At 36.2% G+C, this 19,211-nt stretch overlaps 1 protein-coding gene across 13 annotated transcripts in view; it reads right to left on the bottom strand.

The window, feature by feature from the left end:
* The window catches only part of SOX6 (SRY-box transcription factor 6), a 558,867-nt gene that overhangs the window by 436,571 nt on the left and 103,085 nt on the right, over window positions 1-19,211 (bottom strand). For 6 of the 13 annotated variants that reach the window (XM_079789470.1, XM_079789454.1, XM_079789464.1 and 3 more), the window contains exons 3-4: window positions 5,157-5,238; window positions 3,861-4,006 (exon numbers count right to left, since the gene is read on the bottom strand). The exons of 6 other annotated variants lie outside the window; for them this stretch is intronic. The gene's annotated coding sequence lies outside the window, so the exon portion shown is untranslated. The remainder of the gene's footprint in view (window positions 1-3,860; window positions 4,007-5,156; window positions 5,239-19,211) is intronic. One more of the 13 variants, XM_079789472.1, reaches the window with a different exon arrangement.

Below are 19,211 nucleotides of genomic sequence, written 5' to 3'. Positions count from 1 at the left end.
TTCTTTGCACCCAAAACAACAAGTTAGAAAATAAATCTGTTTGGAAAAATTATCTCAGGTTTTGCCAGGGGAAGGAGAATTAGGGAAATTTGAGAGGTTCCTTATCCAAAAAAAAACAAACAAGCATTCGTAATAGACTGTATGTGTCTATCAATAAGATTCTATAGGAATGAGAAACGTATTCTTAACAAGAAAGTTAAGTTTAAATGAATGTTGTTTTTCAAGGATGATTTTAAAGAAGGACCCAGTGTTGGAGGTTTTCATTAGAGGTTCTAAAAAAAAAATTCCTAGTTCTTTAAGTGAAATAAGGGTAAATGGCAGTTCACTGTGTTATGCCACTCGGGTCTACATGACTTCAACAGTACAAATGATATTTTCTGGGATTTTGTTTTCCCTTAGAAAAAAAAACAGGAAGAAAAGTTTTTACATAATCATGAGTCATTGAGTAACAAATGGACATATAAATGTTAGTTCAGTGTAAAGGATCCCTGAAGAAAAGGAAGAAGCCCAGGAGATGTGCATTGTCAAATAAAAATGGAGAATATGGCTATATTTCAGCTCAAACCAATATTCCCTTTTCAGGAATCATCCCCTCTGGCTCACTGCTGACAATCCATGGATAGCATATGAGTGAGATGAGTTCATGAGTAAGATAAACAGGGATGTTCCACGGCAGGTAAATAAATTTGTTTCCACTGAGATAATTATTCTTACCGTGTGTCACTTCTCTCGTGGCATAAACAGGACAGGTGATGACATCCTATAAAATGCAATTTTTATCCCTATACTCCTGACATCGAGATACATAACTCATTCAGCTCTCATGAATTTTTATTTTTGCTCTGTAGCTATGAGTGGTTTTTTGTTATTATTGTGCTTGTTTTTTTGGCTTTTTAAAAATTGTTATCATCAGCTGTCCAATAATGTTAAGAGACTGGGAGAGGGGGATGTGACTGTATTATTTTAGGCTACCTGGGCCTATTAAGGACTACATATGTTATTACGTGAGATAGCTAAATATAGTTATATTACTTGGATTTTTTAAAAGATTAATATCTGCATTATATAATCCCTCTGCAATACCCGTGCTCTCAAATCAATGCCCTCTCCCACACCTCACGCTCTTTCAGACCTAACCTAGGCAAGAAACAAGGAGTCACAATTCTTTGTACCAACAAATAATTTTTCTAACTATAATTCATTAGTACCTTATTCCAAAAGTATATGAATACTTACAAGATGGTTAATCCTCATTAAAAACTAAGATTACATGACATAATTACATGTAAATAAGAAAAATGAATTAAATTCTTACCCTTTCCTATGTCGGGCACTAGTTGTGAATCATATATACAATTAGAGTTATATTGCCAAGCTAAAAATATTGGTAAAGATCTAAAAATGACAAACAGTGCCTTTTAAATTAATGTCTTATTAGTTGAGTGAAGTACACTGACAAAGAATAATTTATGCTTATTCAAACTGCACTCGACATCTTCAGGTGTTTCCAAATGAGCTCACAGAAGAGTGATTAAATGCATCTGATAACAAGCCACACATTGCTGAAATTACTTACCGCCTCATTTTATGATTAATTAAACATGTAGATTAAAGTTGCAAAAGAATTTAGATTAATGAGCAAGTTAAGTCTTGCTGATATAAGTGAATTGGGAATTGGATGCTCTGTGGAACTTTATAAACATGCATTTTATAATGAATAAGACAAGGCTACATGCAGAATCGTGGCCACCAGGGCCTTTTGACGGTGCAGTCTTTTTTAACATGGTTTGACAGCTTTCAAATAACATTCTTCTATAGGCTTTAAACTTTGTGCTTTGCTGTAAAACACAAGACTACGTAACTCATGTACCAGGAGTACGATTATTTTCAAGCTCTCCAAGGAAATGACCCCCTGGAGCAGCAGCTGTTCAGAAAAAATGACAAGCTCAATTGTTATTTTAATCAGAAATAGTTTCATAGTTAAAAGCAGATATGCAACTTGTAAAATTATATGACACCTCATCAGTACCTTCTCTTCAACACCCCTTCCTCCAAAAATAAAACCATCTCCCAAAAGTCATAGCTTCCAGAGGACTTATTAGCAAAGCAGGGTGCTCGGTCATTCATAAAATATTCAAAGCCTTTTATTAGTGAAGTTTCTGTGCTAGGAAAGGTTATGTTTAAATTTATGACAACTCTTTTCAGCTTGAAGAGTGTGTCAAAATATCTGCTGGGGTTTGCTGAGTATCCAATTTTTCTCTTTTAAGATCAGTTTTACCTAATCCATGTAACTCAGACTGTGTCAAAAGCCGAGTTGGACTTTATTACTTCCCAGAGCAAGAGAAATTCTGGTTGATCACAGAGATGTAGTGCATTCTCCTTTGCAAGGAACACAGAAGTGAAAATAAATTGAGTCAAAGTTATTAAACTAGCTTATGGTTTCAAATCTATTCCACTTCTATTACTAAGCTGGTAGCACAATGCCATTTATTAGTACCACAGCATAATAAAGACACTCCTACAAATTCTTTGAAAGGATCCAATCTGCTATCTAAAATATACCTTTAATTCTTTTCTACTTATTTTCAGATGCATGATTCATTTCTTGGCAAGAGTGAGATTTTTAAAGTGTTAAATGTTTTCCCTTTCAATTCAGATTTTTTAGACTCTAAAGCCTTACCAAGCAAACTATGGAAATTTTTACATAAGAATCAAAAGGAGCTGCTTCATGACACAGGTGGCAAATTACCCTCATTAACCCCACATATTTATCATGTGGACATAATTGCCCATTTGAAGATTTATGTTAATGAAAATATAATATTGAGACATAAGTCTCTGACTATACTGAAATTCATTAAAAGGTAAAATCATTTTTTAAGCAGACAAAACAAAATAGTCTTCATTTGATATGTTTATTTCAGTTTTACTAAGTCATGTTTTTCACTAATTTAAACCACATTTTATCACCACAAAAGGTTGCTTCAAATTTATAAGCTTTTCCCCCTTATAGTTCAATTTGAATGTAACAGTAAGGTCTTCTAGGTAAAAATATGGACCCAAATACTTCCAGGACCAAATAATATACTTTTCATTTATATAAAAATTTAAATTCCTCATTTATATCCTTCAAAGGAGGACATCTGACAACAAAGTAGTTATATTAGCCTGAAAGAAGCTAGGTTAGGGAACTAAAAAAAATTCCTTTGCAATTTTAAATGCACTTGGTATGTGCCAAAGGGCATAGATTATTCACACAGCTCAACAGCCACCAAATTTTAAGAATCAGGATCTTTCCACTCCAGTCATTGCTATATTATTTCTAGGCCCCACAAATTATGAGGCGTGTCCTGGAATTACTAATAACTTAATAAAATTGTGTCATTCCTAAGGCATTTTAATACAAGAAGATACATTTATTTCCCCCATGAAAGTAACTTTTGTAAAGTAACTGTAAAGTCCTAAATACTGAATATACTTAGCTATTATATGTACTTATTATTATAATTAGCAGGTTTCAGTTTTTTGATAAATGCTTTATAAAATGTACCTGCATTGAGTGCATAAATTTACTGGTCATTTAAAGTTAAGAGTTAAATGTTTACCTGAAATACCAAAATAGGTACTTTGCTCTGAAATTTTGAATAAATGAGCAATTTAAAATATCCCAAATCAGCCATAATGTAATATAAAAATTCCTAAACATTACTTTCATTAAATCAAGATGGCAATTTATTGTAACATATTTTCTTTTATTTCACAACATATAGTCATGTGGGCTATGAACCTTGCATTTCTAAGAGGAGATTAATATTTTCTCTATTTCATATATGGATTGAAAAAAGTATTAAAATACTCACCAGAGACTAAAATGAGACGACTAAATTCATTTTTTAATGTGATTGGGCCAAGGTTTGTCAAGGTGAACTACAAATGCGTTAATATCCACCACACTGCCAAATGCTGAATTATTAATATCGTCGGCTCCTCAGTTTCAGTTCATGCCCTATAGAGGAGTTTTGTGAGATCCATCAAAAACTCAGCCTCTCAACATGTTTACAAGCATCCTGGAGGCAAAATGACTTAAACTAAAAAATAAAGTGACTCTAACCAAGCAAACTGTCATCAAGGCCAGACTAAGGTTCATAAATGCAAAGAACTAGTCTATAGCAGAGGGAGCAAATGAAGCCAGGTGCCACTCCATGCCAGATCCTTGACCACTCAGCTCCCAGCACTTGAGATACTAGGCAGAGGACTAACCGCAGTTCTTCATGTACCAGGATCAGCAGCATTACGTACTATACTTATAAGTTGTTTGGAGATTTATAAAGTATGATTATTTTTTCAAGTCAAAGGTTTCTAAACTTTACTCTGTACTTTATATTGTATCAATTCTATGATAGATAATTCAGATCAAAACTGATTTTGTTTGGCCTGGCCGGATGGCTCAGTTGATTGGAGCATCATCCCATACACCAAAAGGTTGCGGGTTTGATTCCCCATCAGGGCATATACCTAGGTTCCAGATTCGATCCCCAGCCAGGCACATATGGCATGCAACTGACTGATGTTTCTCTCTCTCTGAAAATCAATGAAAACCCTATCCTCAGGTGAGGGTTTTTAAAAAGTGATTGTGTTCATAAAATGCATAACCTACAGCTGAAACTAATATGTTATATGTCAATTATATCAGAAATAGGTAAATACAAATGGGTTGGAAAGTTGGGAAATTTTAAGATTTTTGATACTCATCTGTCCAATCTTTCATTCAATAGCTATGTCCCCTATAAAGCAAGACAATAGTGTGGTGAAGGTCTGGGGCAGTGGGGGGCAGGGCAGATACAGCTAGAAGGGGTCAATGGGGGGAAAAGGGGACATCTGAAATAGTTTAAACAATAATGGTAAAATTTTTTAAATAAAAAAGATTTAATTGTGGTAGTACAATGGTTTAATTTGTATATAACATTTAGCTAATAATCCCAATAATTTTAAATACAAGTTAAAACAAGAAAATGTAAAGAAACTGGGTGTTAAAGTTATGAAGGCCTTAGTATTAAACCACAAAACTTCAATGCAATCCTTATTTGCTACAGAAATAAGTGGGAACATTAGTTATACTCATAAATTATATATATACATATATATATATATTATACCTGGGCTCTTATACAAAGTGATGAGAGGTCACAAAGTCCTTCTTGAAGCATTTTCCTTTCCTCATCAGAAGATATAGAATGTCTAAAAAGAAGAAACTAATAGTTATTGGACCCACTATCTGCCAGATATAAAATAAATGTTCTCTATGCATCAGATAATCTTCCCAACAACCACACTCATTTTATAGATAGGACACTGAGTCTTAAGCTAAGCAATTTATTCAGAGTCACACCAATGGTGGGGATGAGAGTAAAGCCCTAGAACGCAACTCTAAGGTTCATTTGTTCTTTCTGCTACATTATGCTTATTTATAGCCTATACTATTTTTGTATTTATGTTATTCTCTACTAGCTAGAATTCCTTTATGGTTCTCATCCCTACCACGTCCTTCCAAGGTTCATCTACCCCAAAAAGTATGTTGTATTCTCTCAGCACTTTGTTTAAAAGCCTTTATTACAACACTTGAAGTTACAAGGATTCATACAATATACGTTTACATAAAGTTACCGATATTATCATCTATATTACAGCAATACAATCAGAAAATGGTTTCACACTACAGTGTTTCTCCTACAGAAACACACACTACAGTATGTTTCTCCCATTCTACACTCCTCTATTTTCTCTCACTTTCAGAGGAACTGTTATTATTATTGCTATTATCATTATTACTTTATATTACCAACCTCAACCAACAACCTTTTGTTCTCATTCTATTCTCTGGATCCCCAAAATAGTGTATATTTTTCTGCTTTTAATCTGCTCAAATGTTCTCATACTCCTAAACCACCTCTCTTTCCTTTCAATCAAAAATTCTACTCCTGAATATTTTATAAAAGGTGTAAGACACTCTTGATTGTTCATTTTTTGCAACAAATATCTAAGCACTTATTATTTGCTAGAAACTAAGAATAAAAAACAAGATAGAACTTATTTGTCTAAGAGTTTACAACCTACCACAAAAAGATAAGTAAACCAAAATTTGTAACATAGATTTTTGCCATAATAAAAGTATGTAAAAGTGATGTGGATACAAAGAATAAAAATCAATAAGCCATCCATGGAGATAATAGTCCAAAAAGGCTTCCTATTGAAGGTTGTATATAAAATAAAGTTTCATTAACAGGACACAGCAGAGGAATAACAATAGTAACCATCTGTTATTGAAAATTTTCTACGTGTGAAGCACTCAATAAAATGCATTATATAATTTCTTCATATATGTGGAGACTTATACTTCTGACCAAAATGGACAAACAGTGAGCGAATTTACCCTTCTGGCTTAAACAACAACAACAACAAAATGAGCAAAATGTATGAAAACAACAATTCTCAGACACTGACCAGCAGGCAATGAAGGACAGTGATTTCTGAGAAAGGAAAAACAAATGAGTTTATCCTTACAGCTTACTGCATAAAAAAAAAGAAATTACTGCCCAAGCCGATTTGGCTCAGTGGATAGAGCATCAGCCTGCAGACTGAAAGATCCCGGGTTCAGTTCTGGTCAAGGGCACGTACCTGTTGCAGGTTTGTTCCTTGGTCCTGCTTGCAGGAGGCAACCAATCAATGTGTCTCTCTCACATCAATGTTTCTCTCTGTCTTTTGCCCTCCTTTCCACTCTTTGTAAAAATCAATGGAAAAATATCCTCGAATGAGGAAAAATAGAAAGGAAGGGAGGGAGGGAGGGAGGGAGGGAGGGAGGGAGGGAGGGAGGGAGGGAGGGAGGGAAGGAGAGAGAGGGAGAAGAAAGAAAGAAAGAAAGAAAGAAAGAAAGAAAGAAAGAAAGAGAGAGAGAGAGAAAGAGAGAAAGAAAAGAAAGAAAGAAAGAAAGAAAGAAAGAAAGAAAGAAAGAAAGAAAGAAAGAAAGAAAGAAAGAAAGAAAGAGAAAGAAAGAAAGAAAGAAAGAAAGAAAGAAAGAAAGAAAGAAAGAAAGAAAGAAAGAAGGAAGAAGAAGAAGAAGAAGAAGAAGAAGAAGAAGAAGAAGAAGAAGAAGAAGAAGAAGAAGAAGAAGAAGAAGAAGAAGAAGAAGGAAGGAAGGAAGGAAGGAAGGAAGGAAGGAAGGAAGGAAGGAAGGAAGGAAGGAAGGAAGGAAGGAAGGAAGGAAGGAAGGAAGGGAGGAAGGGAGGAAGGGAGGAAGGAAGGAAGGGATTACTGACTGCAGTGCACAGAGGCAGAGCTTTGTGGTCTCAGTGAGTTAAGAAGATAGAGCTGGGGATTCTAGGGAGACCAAGGTGGCTGTAGTGCATAGGGCAGACTAACAGAGGAGAGTTAGACTTCCAGAGACCTGCAGAGTCCCTCATAAGAATTTAAGCAATTACTGATCAGCTAGCTCATGGGTACACATATAAGGAAACTAACCAAAGTTAGAGCAAGATATCCAAAAGGATCAGAAAGAATAATCCCAAAGCTCACATAAACCCAGGAATAGTTTATTTTCCCATCATCAAAAGTATAAAACTTCAAAACACAAGGGGTATTGGTGAGTACTCAAAACAGTATTGCCTTAGTAGTGGAGCAAATTAACTTTACAACAAAGGCTGTACTAGTTTCAATTGACAGAGCTTAAAAGCAAACATTCAAAGGATCACATTTGGGGAGTTGGGGGGTGATGGCATGGAGAAGTTGATTAATAAAGATAGAATTCATGAACATGGACAACATTGTGGTGATTATGGGGGTGGAGAATGGAGGTGGAAGAAGGCATAGAGGGGATAAATGGTGATGGAAAATATAAAATAAAATAAAAGTATCTTAACTACATACCAGGAAAAAAAACCTACAAAAATATTTATAGAAATACAGAAATATTCAGCACTCAGGAAGGTAAAATTCACAATTGATGCCAAAAATAAAAACTATCCTTCAAAGAAGCAGAAAAAATAGAACCCATAATGAGGAGAAAAAATCAATCAATTGAAACTGATAATAGAATGAGTTGACAGGGATATTAAAACAGTTATTATAGTTGCATTCTATTTGTTAAAGACTATATTAAGTATAGACTTGAATCTATCATAAAGACTCAAATTTAACTTCTAGAGATTAAAAAAAATGTCTGAGATGAAAAATGTATTGAGTTGAATTAAAACAGATTATATATGCCAAGCAAAAGACAAATGAACTTAAAGATTGATCAATAGAAACAATAAAAATTGAAACACTGAAAAAATGTGAACCAAATCAGTGAACTGTAAGACAACTTTAAGCTACATAACATATGTGTAATTGGAGTCCACACAAAAAAATAGCAGTGAACAAAAAAATTTCTGAAGAAAGAATGGTTGAAATATTTCCAGATGTGACAAAAATTAAACCCACAGATACAAGAAGTTCAAAAAATCCCAAGCGCAAGAAACATTAAGAAAACTACAAAATAATCAAATAGCTTACAACCTGTAAAGAGAAAATCATAAAAGCAATCAGAGGAAAATTACACGTCATATTCAGAAGAACATATATGAGTTATAGCAGACTTATTTTTTAAAATAATGCAAACAAAAAGACATGGATCTATCTATATCTTTAAATTATTCAACAAAAAAATTAATCTAAAATTTTATATCTGACAAAATAAAGATTTTTTTTTCAGAAATACAAAAGCTGAAGAAAATCTTACCAGCTCATCAGTATACATATCCTACAAGAAGTGTTAAAGAGATCCTTCAGAAAGAAATAAGCCAACAAAAGATTTAAAATAAAATCATATGGTCGAGAATATGTTTGTATATTTTCAGAAAACAACTCCGAGACCATGTGGATTCCAGCAACAGAGAGGAATCGACAGGACTACTCCAGCCATGAAGACAGAAGAGAAGCAGTCCAGAGATGGAAGATGCTGACGTGGCCTTCCCATACTAGCAGTTAGCAGCTGTGCATCACTGCAGGTTGCCCAGGACCAAACCAGAGAGGGTCAGACCAGCATTACCACCATTTGTCCACCATCCAGAACTGTAATGTCATGGCTGACATGTACACATAAGGAACTGTGTGACATTGAAATTGGGTCTCAAAAGAACTGTTGGCCCAGAAAGAAACTCACTACAGACTGATTCATTTGCCTGTCACCATAACCATTATTGCTTGTCTCATTTTCGGTTCTTATAAGTATTTCTAATAGCACATGATCTCACTCATCTAGGGGAAATAATGAACAACATAGTCTGATGAACAAGAACAGACCCAGAAACAAGGAGGCATGGATCAGACTGTCGGGCCTCAAAGGGAGGGTAGGGGAGGGTGGGGGTAAAGGGGAGAGATCAACCAAAGGATTTGTGTGCAAGCATATGAGCCTAACCAGCGGTAAGGACAACTGGGGGGTGGGGGCATGTTTGGGGAGGGGTGTGGGATGAGAATGGGGGGGTGAGGACAAATATGTGATACTTTAATCAATAAAGAAATTGAAATAAATAAATAAATAAATAAATAAATAAATAGAATCATAAAAAGTATTAATAAATTAAAAACAAAGCAAGAAAAAGGAATAATGAAGAGATAATACAAGAAAACGAACAGATTCAACCACATCAATATTCACATTAAATATAAATGGTTTAAACACCCAAATTAAAAGAGATTGTGATACCAGAATAAAATGTAAGACTCAACATTTGACTGTATTCAATCTACAAAAAAAAAAATCCACTTTAAAGATGAAGAAACAATATTTTAAAAGTGAAAACACAGAAACTATATACCACAGTATCACTAATAAAAAGAGAGTGTCAGTAGCTATCAGACAAAGTAGATTACAGAGCAAAGAATATTACTAGGGATAAAAGGATTTGTGTATAACGATAAAGGGGTCAAGTCATTGGGAGGACATAATGATCCTAAACATTTATTTACCTAATATTCACTTAGTTTCAAAATACAAGAAAGAAAATGTAATAAAATTTCAAGAATTATTCGTTTTTAAAATCTCTCTCAATGTGATGAAGGTCTGGGGAGGGGGAGGGTAAATGAAGCGGGTTGGATGAAGAGGTAAATGGGGGAAGGGGACATCTACAATACATTCAACAATAAAGATAAATTTTTAAAATATAAAATATATGGGAGAAGCCATATAACAAAAGAAAAATGATAGAACAAGTAGAAAAAAAATCAGTAATGATATAAAAGACCTCAACCAACTTTACCTAATTTCATTTCTAGAATTTTCCAGCCAACAAAAAAATTAGGAATTCAGTAACAGAAAGATATCTGGAAAAAACCCTAAATATTAAGAAATAAAATAATCAGCATGGTTCAATGGTTGAGAGTTGACCTATGAACCAGGAGGTCATGAATCAATTCCAGGTCAGGGCACATGCCCGGGTTGCAGACTCAGTCCCCAGTGTGAGGCATGCAGGAGGCAGCTCATCAATGATTCTCTCTCATCATTGATGGTTCTACTTCTCTCCCTCCCTCTCTGAAATCAATAAAAATACATTTAAAATTTTTTTAAAGAAATAAAATAATACTTGTAAACAACCCACTGATCTATAAAAATATAATAGGGAAAATTAGAAAGTATTTTGAACTGAATAAAAAGGAAAATATTACATATCAAAATGTATGGGATATAGCAAAGGAGTATACTATTTGCTGCAACTATTCCTTCTATGGAAAAGGACAAGTATAGCAATATAACCAGAAAGTCATAGCCATCAATCTCAAGTATCTTCACTTTAATCAGTCATGGTAGCCAAGTTTCACCTTGTGTCTCTGAAATCAACAAGACCCTGCCTGTGTACTTAAACTCCTAGTGTTAATATCTTTGTGTTTACAGTATGCCTCTAAGTCCTCAAAGTAACTTTTAACAGAGATGGCGAACCTTTTCTGCCAAGGGTCATTTTGATATTTATAATATCATTCACAGGCCACACAAAAGTATCAACTTAAAAATTAGTCTGCTACGGGAGAACCAAGATGGCGGTGTAGACAAACGACTGTACTCACTGCCTCTCACAACCACATCAAAATTACAACTAAAATACAAAACAACCATCATCTAGAACGGCCGGAAAGCTGGCTGAATGGAAGTCCTACAACTAGAGAAGTAAAGAAGAAAGCACACTGAGACTAGTAGGAGGCGTGGAGGCGTCCAACGGGCTAGTCCAGCACCCACCTTGTGGGGCTACTTTTTAATCAAGAGGGATATCGCCTCTGCGGAGGCCACCCAGAGGAGCAAGGGGTCCCAGCCCCACATCAGACCCCCAGCCCAGGGTCGCAGAGATGGGAAAAAAGTCCCAAGGGCAGTAAGAACCATGGGCTATAAAAACCAGTGCAGATTGGGGCTAAGGGACACTCAGGCTGCTGAACACTTAGCTACTCCTCTTAAAAGACTGGCTGCATAAATTGAACTTACAAGCTCCCGCTTTCTCTGAGCTCCAGTGCCTGGTGAGGCTCTAAAGGACCCAGACACATACAAGGAGAAACTGGACTGTCTGGCATCGGGGCAGGAATTAGGGGGCAGCTTTCTTCCAGATGGAGGTGTTTCCACGGATCATTGTTCACATGCTGGGACCTCCCCAGTTGCAGGGCTGACTGGCAGCCATTTGTTTGCTCAGGCCTGGTGAATCCCTGAGATCAAGCCACACCCAATTTACAACCCTACCCGAACTGTGCACAGTGGCTTTTGCAGATGAATGGCCTGTCCTTACTCGTGCTAAAAACCTGTCAAGCTGCAGCTGGGTCAGGGAGCCCCAAACTTATCAATAAAAGTCCCAATACCTGGCACTAGCACCAGCCTGCCTTGCTTCACTGCTGGGCATCATCTGGGCACTTCCAAATCCAATACAAAGAGAAGGAATCTGCAGATCTATCTGTAGCTCCTGCTGGGTGGCCCCAGGAAGTGGCTGACTTTGCACCTCCCTAGAGACCCAAGAACCAGTGTACCCAGTGCACAGTGTCACACCATACCAGATTACAACTCTACACATCTATAAGCAACACACTCAAGGGAAAGACTCATTGAGCACCAAAGCCCCACTGAAGCAAATCCTGCTCCATAGGGGTGTCTCTTGCACAGCAGCTTTTCCACTGTAGTTGCAGCTGGTCCCCACAGCCAATTGGCCTAGAGGTCAGTTCTTCCCAGTGACACCAAAAGCAATCAAGGCTCAACTACAACAAGACTGTGCACATAGCCCACAAAGGGGTGCACCTGGAATGTCCACATCAGGTGATTGGGGAGGCTGATTCACTGGGCCCTATAGGACACCTACTCAACTCAAAGAGATTTAGCAGCTCTACCCAATACATAGACACAAACACAGGGAAGCAGCCAAAATGCAGAGACAAAGAAATATGTCACAAATTAAAGAAATGGAAGAAAGCAAACTATTGGATATAGAGTTCAAAACCATAGTTATAAGGTTACTCAAGAAACTTCTGGAAACCTCCAAGGGACTTAGTAAGACTTTCAAGAATCTCAGTGAGAATACAAAAAAAAAAAGGAAAAGGACCAGTCAGAAATTAAGCATACACTGACTGAAATAAAGAATAATATACAGGGATTCAACAGTAGAGTAGAAGATTCTGAGAATCAAATCAACAATTTGAAATATGAGGAAACAAAAAACACCCAACCAGAAGAGCAAAAAGAAAAAAGAATCCAAAAATATGAAGATAGTTTAAGGAGCCCCTGGGACAACTTCAAGTGTACCAACATCCGAATTATGGGGGTGCCAGAAAAGAGAGATCAAGACATTGAAAACCTATTTGAAGAAATAATGACAGAAAACTTCCCCCACCTGGTGAAAGAAATAGACTTACAAGTCCAGGAAGCACAGAGAACCCCAAACAAAAGGAACCCAAAGAGGACTGCACCAAGACACATCATAGTTAAATGCCTAAAGGGCTAAAGACAAAGAGAAAATCTTAAAAGCAGCAAGAGAAAAGCAGTAGTTACCTACAAGGGAGTTCCCATACGACTGTCAGCTGATTTCTCAACAGAAACTATGCAGGTCAGAAGGGAGTGGCAAGAAATATTCAAAGTGATGAATAGCAAGGACCTACAACCAAGATTACTCTACCAACAAAACTATCATTTAGAATTGAAGGTCAGATAAAGAGCTTCACAGATAAGAAAAAGCTAAAGTAGTTCATCACTGCCAAAACCAGTATTATATGAAATGATGAAGGGTATTCTTTAAGAGGAAAAAGAAGAAAAAGGTAAAGATACAAAATATGAACAACAAAATGGCAACAAACACATACCTATCAACAATTGAATCAAAAGAATATAAAATCTTATGAACAGAATAAGCTGGTGAATGGAATAGAATCGGAGGCATGGAAAGGAAACAAACTGACAATTCTCAGAGAGAAAGGGGTAAGGGAAGAGATTAGACAAAGATCTTATATGCATGTATGCATTACCTATGGACACAGACAATAGGGTGGCGAGGGCCTGGGGCAGGGTGGAAACCATGGGGAGGGAGGTATGGGGGGGGCGAGGAAAGAGGGACATCTGTAATAATCTCAACAATAAAGAATTTTTTTAAATTAGTCTGCTATATTTGGTCAAATTTTTAATTAACTCACCCCTACTGCCTTGACTGGGCCTTATGTGATTTTGTGGGCCTTATACAGCCCACAGGATGGACATTCCCCAACTCTCCTCTAAAAGCACATCTTCTTCCCAGTCCTCCAGGGGAAGAAAAACTATCTTTAATTTTCAGTGGGTATTTAACCAATGAGATGCAAGGGATTAAATATTGACAAGAGATAATTAGCATGATCATTTCCTTCTGCCTTTTCTAAAACTCAGTGTTATGATGAACAACAGGAACAAGGAAAAGCAAATGGAGTCATTTTAACTCCTTTCTTTCCCTCATGCACTCCACCACATATAGTCATATTAATCCTACATTGGCATGTAGAACCTTAGAATCTAGACATAATTATTAAACCTTCTTTTTGTTCCTAACTTTCGGTTCCCAAAATACAACCCTCACTTAAACATTTACCTCCTGCCTGAACTATTGCAATAGCCCTCACAAGCTGTTTCTCTAATTCAAATTTTCTTTTCCCCCACTAATCAACTCTGCTGGCTGAACTAATTTTTTAAAAGCAAATCTCTTGCCTTACCACTGGACTAATTGATTATGATTGGCCCCTTAATGTAGCCTTACAGGTCATAATGGTATGATCACTAAATATTCCAGCTTATACATACCCTATACCTAAGTCAAACTGGATTTCTCAATGTTACCTATCCCATAATTCCCTGCTTCCATTTGTCTGTTCCATACCCATGTGCCTGCTATTCCCCTCATTACCATGATGCTCCTCTCTCGTTATCTCTTCATCCATTCCATTGGCAAAATTCTACTCAACTTTCAAAGAACATCAAAAAGCCTGCTTCCCTGGTTCCTTATTCTTAAAGGGACATGTCTTTCTTTCTAACCCCCAGTGCTATTTTTTACTTTATTAAGGCACTTAACATATTCTATATGGAGAATTACATCTCTCCTCTGCTTATTTCTTCTGCAATAATCAATACAACTTAATTAATATGTATTAATCCCGCCTTTGAGTCATGCACTGAGTTAGACACTAGGGACACAAAAAGGAATAAGGTTTAATAATTATGTCTAGATCCTAAGGTTCTTGATAGCAGAACTTTATACTTGTGCATTTGTTTCTAATGCAACATCTAATGCTCTGCATTGAATGTAGTCAGTACTCAGTATATATTTGTAGAGTTGGATTAATTTCCAACACATACTAAGCACTCTCCTGGGAAGAAAGTATCTGCTACCCAAAAAAGGATTTGTCATATTTGGGGAAAACAGATAATCTCATCTTTAAATAGCTTTCAGGGGGGAAATTAGAAGTTAGATTTACCACTGATTACACCACCCAGCGTGAAGATGCTACTGAGTCAGATCTCTCCTCGCTGAGACACTAAGTTCCAAGTATGCTAGATTGCTTCAAATGATAAATTCCATATGGCCAGAGCATCCAAGATGGACATTTTGGTCCAGTAAAGATGGTTATTTCTTTACATCATAAAAATCTCTTTCTTGTACCCTCTTGGGAATTGATACACAGGACACTTTAAGGTGATATCAAGATTTAAACATGGTATGTATTCAATCTATCTGGGAGACTCACACTTCCTGTTTAACCTCACCACATCTACACAGCCTTAAAATGTGTGCTTTTTAGGCTACCTAGCATTGCTGAGAGCCTAGATACAATGACACCTTTCTGCATGATGAGATTAGGCAAGCCTTGCATTTACTCTCAACATGCTTACATTGCCCCTCTTCCTGGGAAATAGAATGGAAAGACACAATAAGGCTTTTTTTAAAGATGGCACCAGGAATAAAAGGAAATTAAAATGGTCCCTGGTGTTATGCAAAAACAAATATTAAAACAAAACAAAAAAACTTCTTGACAATAACATTTATTAATAACAAGGAAAAATTCAAGCAGCAAAAAATGAGGTAAGGTGTAGTAGCTCACTGCTTCATGAGCAAAACAAGTCCCAGTCCCTGGTACCTGCCAGGATAAGAACTTGTTTTGAACCCACGTCTCCTGCAGGAAAAAAGCTCATCAGGGCAAGCAACAATCACTCTGCCCATTACTGAAATTCCATTCAGCAGCACAAGGACCTAAATGAAAATACAATCTCAGAGAAAAAAAAAAGGAAGAAATGTAGGAAGAACAGAAACCCAAAAACCTAGGATGTGAAATCTGTATTTCGGAAGATAACTATTGGCATAAAATGGTAGCAATATTCCAACAGGGTGATAAAAAGACAGGATAGGCCTTTTTTCGTGGCATTCCGTCTCAGAGTAAGATGTAAGGGTTCTCAAACTAAGATGTAAACAGACCTGAGGTGCTCTGACACATCCGAACCTATGGAAATTTTATCAGTTAAGTTTATAATCAAGAGTATTCCAAATGAAGTGCGACTCTGCTGGTGCTCTAGAGTGGGAAAAAATATGTTCTGAAATCAGACAACAGAGTTTGAATCAGAGAGAAACAGAGAGAGAGCAAGAGGAAAGGAGGATACAGACAAGAGAAGTGGGGAAAAAGGGAAAAAGAAGCAGGGCGAGAACATAGAAAATGTTTTTATCTTTACTGGCAATATTTAACTCACATTTTGATGCTTGTAGCTGGCAACAATTTAGTGAAATGTGAACATTTATAGCCATACTATAAGATAACATGAAATATGTATTTCAAATAAAACTATATGCTAAGAGTCATGTGTAGAGACAAGCATACAACAAAATGAACCAGAATTTGTTGCATACTCAAACAATCTTTATAAACTGAATCATTACTAAATATTTCTATCTAAATGCTTGAGTAAATCAGACTTGTTTTTTACAGAATTATAGACAGACTATTTTTTTACAGAATTATATTTCACATCTTATAGATCATTACATTTTAAAATAATAGCTAGCTATGCATAATCATTGCATTCATTGATGCTCCCTCACTTCCTTATATTTGAGACCACCTCCCAGCTCAAATGATGGCTTTATTTCCCTTTCTCTGCATACATCTAATACCTTTAAATATTAATGAAAGTTATGTAAGAATATTGGACGATGATTAAGCCTATCTTCTTGGTTAAAACAGGTTGAGAGAGCAGCTTTTGGGGGGAATATTCAGGTTTATTAGCTGCTCTTAGCAAACTACCCCCAAGCCCCACATTGTTTTCAATCTCGAGTCAAGAAGAATTTTTCTCCAAAGGGCCCTGAATCACTTTAATGTTGACGCTCGTATTGCTCTACTCCACCTTCAAAATGTAGCCAGTAAATTCAGCTTTACTACAATACTATAAAAATGTAAAAGAACCATAATAGCATCTAAAAAACAGCCATTGGCACTATATTAGTTTAGAGAAAACCCTAAACTGAATACTAATGCAAAATGTAATGATAATTTGCCTAGTTGCCAAAAGAGTTACAATAATTATTTTGCCATAATGTGTAAGTTATCTTAAAGGCATCTGAGAATATTACTGTGTAGGATTCAAAATAAGTCCCCAAGTGTCATTGTTCTCATGGGGTTTTTTTCTATATAAATAAATCAACATACTAACTTCACAGCAACACTGTCCTCTGATGCAGGGGTCCTCAAACTTTTTAAACAGGGGGCCAGTTCACTGTCCCTCAGACCGTTGGAGGGCCGGACTGTAGTTTAAAAAAAAACTATGAACAAATTCCTATGCACACTGCACATATCTTATTTTGAAGTAAAAAAAACAAAACGGCAAAAACACCCGCATGTGGCCCGCGGGCCGTAGTTTGAGGACTCCTGGGATTGCCTCATAAGTAAAGAAACATTATATGGAGGTCATTCAGCCTCCTTGACTGGCATCCAGCACAGATCCACCTCACATTAAATTCCACTTTACAGTGAGTATTGTGATTGTGGGGTTCCAGTAAAACATTCAAATAGAATCAATACAGTTTTACTTCCCTTTTCCTTTATAACCATGACCAAATTTTTGGAGTTTTTAAAGCTAACCAAGATCAAATTTAGACATGTTGTTTGAAATTAGCGAAGATGACACACTTCAGTGCCAGACAAAAGCCCTGACTTTAAGAGTCGGTTTTTGCCTTCCCTGAAATGCCTAGCTCGGGAGGTGTATTTTTATGCCTGCAGATATTGGCACGTTTCACATTTAAGATTATGACACATCAACTTATTTTGAAATTTTTAAGTCTTCCAACTGCGCATGTTTCAAGTACTTCATGACTATCACTGATAATTGAGCAATTAACTTAAAATTACAAAAATTTGCTGTGGTGGCACAATATGTAGTAAGCAACATGAAAGAATAAAAACAGAAGAACTTAGTACAGTGAAAAAAAGTAATAAAGGGTAAAAATAAGCCTTAATAATAATAATAGAACTAAGTTTTAATGGTCCCAGGTTTCAGTGGTTTAATGGTGCCAATAAAATGGCTTAATGAAACAAGTACAGAATATTACAAACTTTTTAGAGCAGTGTGTTCTGGGGCAACAAAAAGGAAGCTTCATTGTAATTGGTCTTGCATAATATTCAGGGATTGGTCCAAAAAGTAAGTATGGGAGTTTCATTAGACAAGCAGAAAACAATTAGGTTAAGTCCTGACAGGCAAATTCTTAAGAAATACAGACCTTCAAAAAAAAAAAAAAAAAAGAGATGTCAAATCTTTCTTTAAGTATAAGACAGACAAAGCAAAACCTCTAGGGTTAAAGATGACCTCAAGAAGTCATCAAGCTATTGTGGATATATTTGCAAATCAAAAATTAAGATACACAGCTTGTCATCAGAGAAAAGGATGAACCTCAGTTATACTAGAAAAACCAGAATGCCTCTTCACTGTTCATTCCATCAAGGTCTCTAACACGGGCTTTTCCAGCTAAAACCATAGAGAAGAGTAGCTTTTTAGTGCTTAAATATAGCCAGTGAAGCAAATTCAATAAACCTAAATCCTACCTTATTTCCGTGGCAGGCCATCTTAAAGGATTGCAAGGAAAACCAACAATTTAGAAAGTCAGAGAGGAAAGAAAGATTCAAACTACAGCAAATAAAGGATGCTGTTAAAAATTTTTTTTCTCAAAATTCCATCCATATTGCTCCAAAACACAACTAAGAGATTAAAATAGGCCAGGCTACACTTTTCAGGTATAAATTAGAAGCAGAAAATGAAGCAAGCAGAAAGAACAAGGGTCTAAGGGCACTAGAATATAAAACTTCAAAAAGCTTAAAATATAATAGATATACACATTCAGATTAGCAAACTGCTTTCAATTAAAGTAGATTTCTAGCCACGGTTCACAAATGTATAGTAGCTGTGTGTATCAATGCAGATACTTCAAATGTCAGTATATCTCTAATTAACATGAGCACACAACTGTAAAACTGAGAAGGCACAATTTTAAATTCCTTACATTCCCAGCATTAATGCTTTCGTGGGGCAGCGCCCGTTGTCATGGAAAATGGCATTCAAGCCCTATTTGTGGATTTTCACAGCTCATCTTTTTTATTTACCTGCTCTATGTCAAGATTAGCCTGGAATAATGTTTTTTAAAGATAATGCACTTAGACCTACTTGT

The sequence above is a fragment of the Cnephaeus nilssonii genome (genome assembly GCF_951640355.1).
Source record: "Cnephaeus nilssonii genome assembly, chromosome: 13".
NCBI classification, from domain to species: Eukaryota; Metazoa; Chordata; class Mammalia; order Chiroptera; family Vespertilionidae; genus Cnephaeus; species Cnephaeus nilssonii.
Note: the sequence above shows the minus strand (reverse complement) of the source record. Positions and strands in the feature narration are given on the sequence as shown.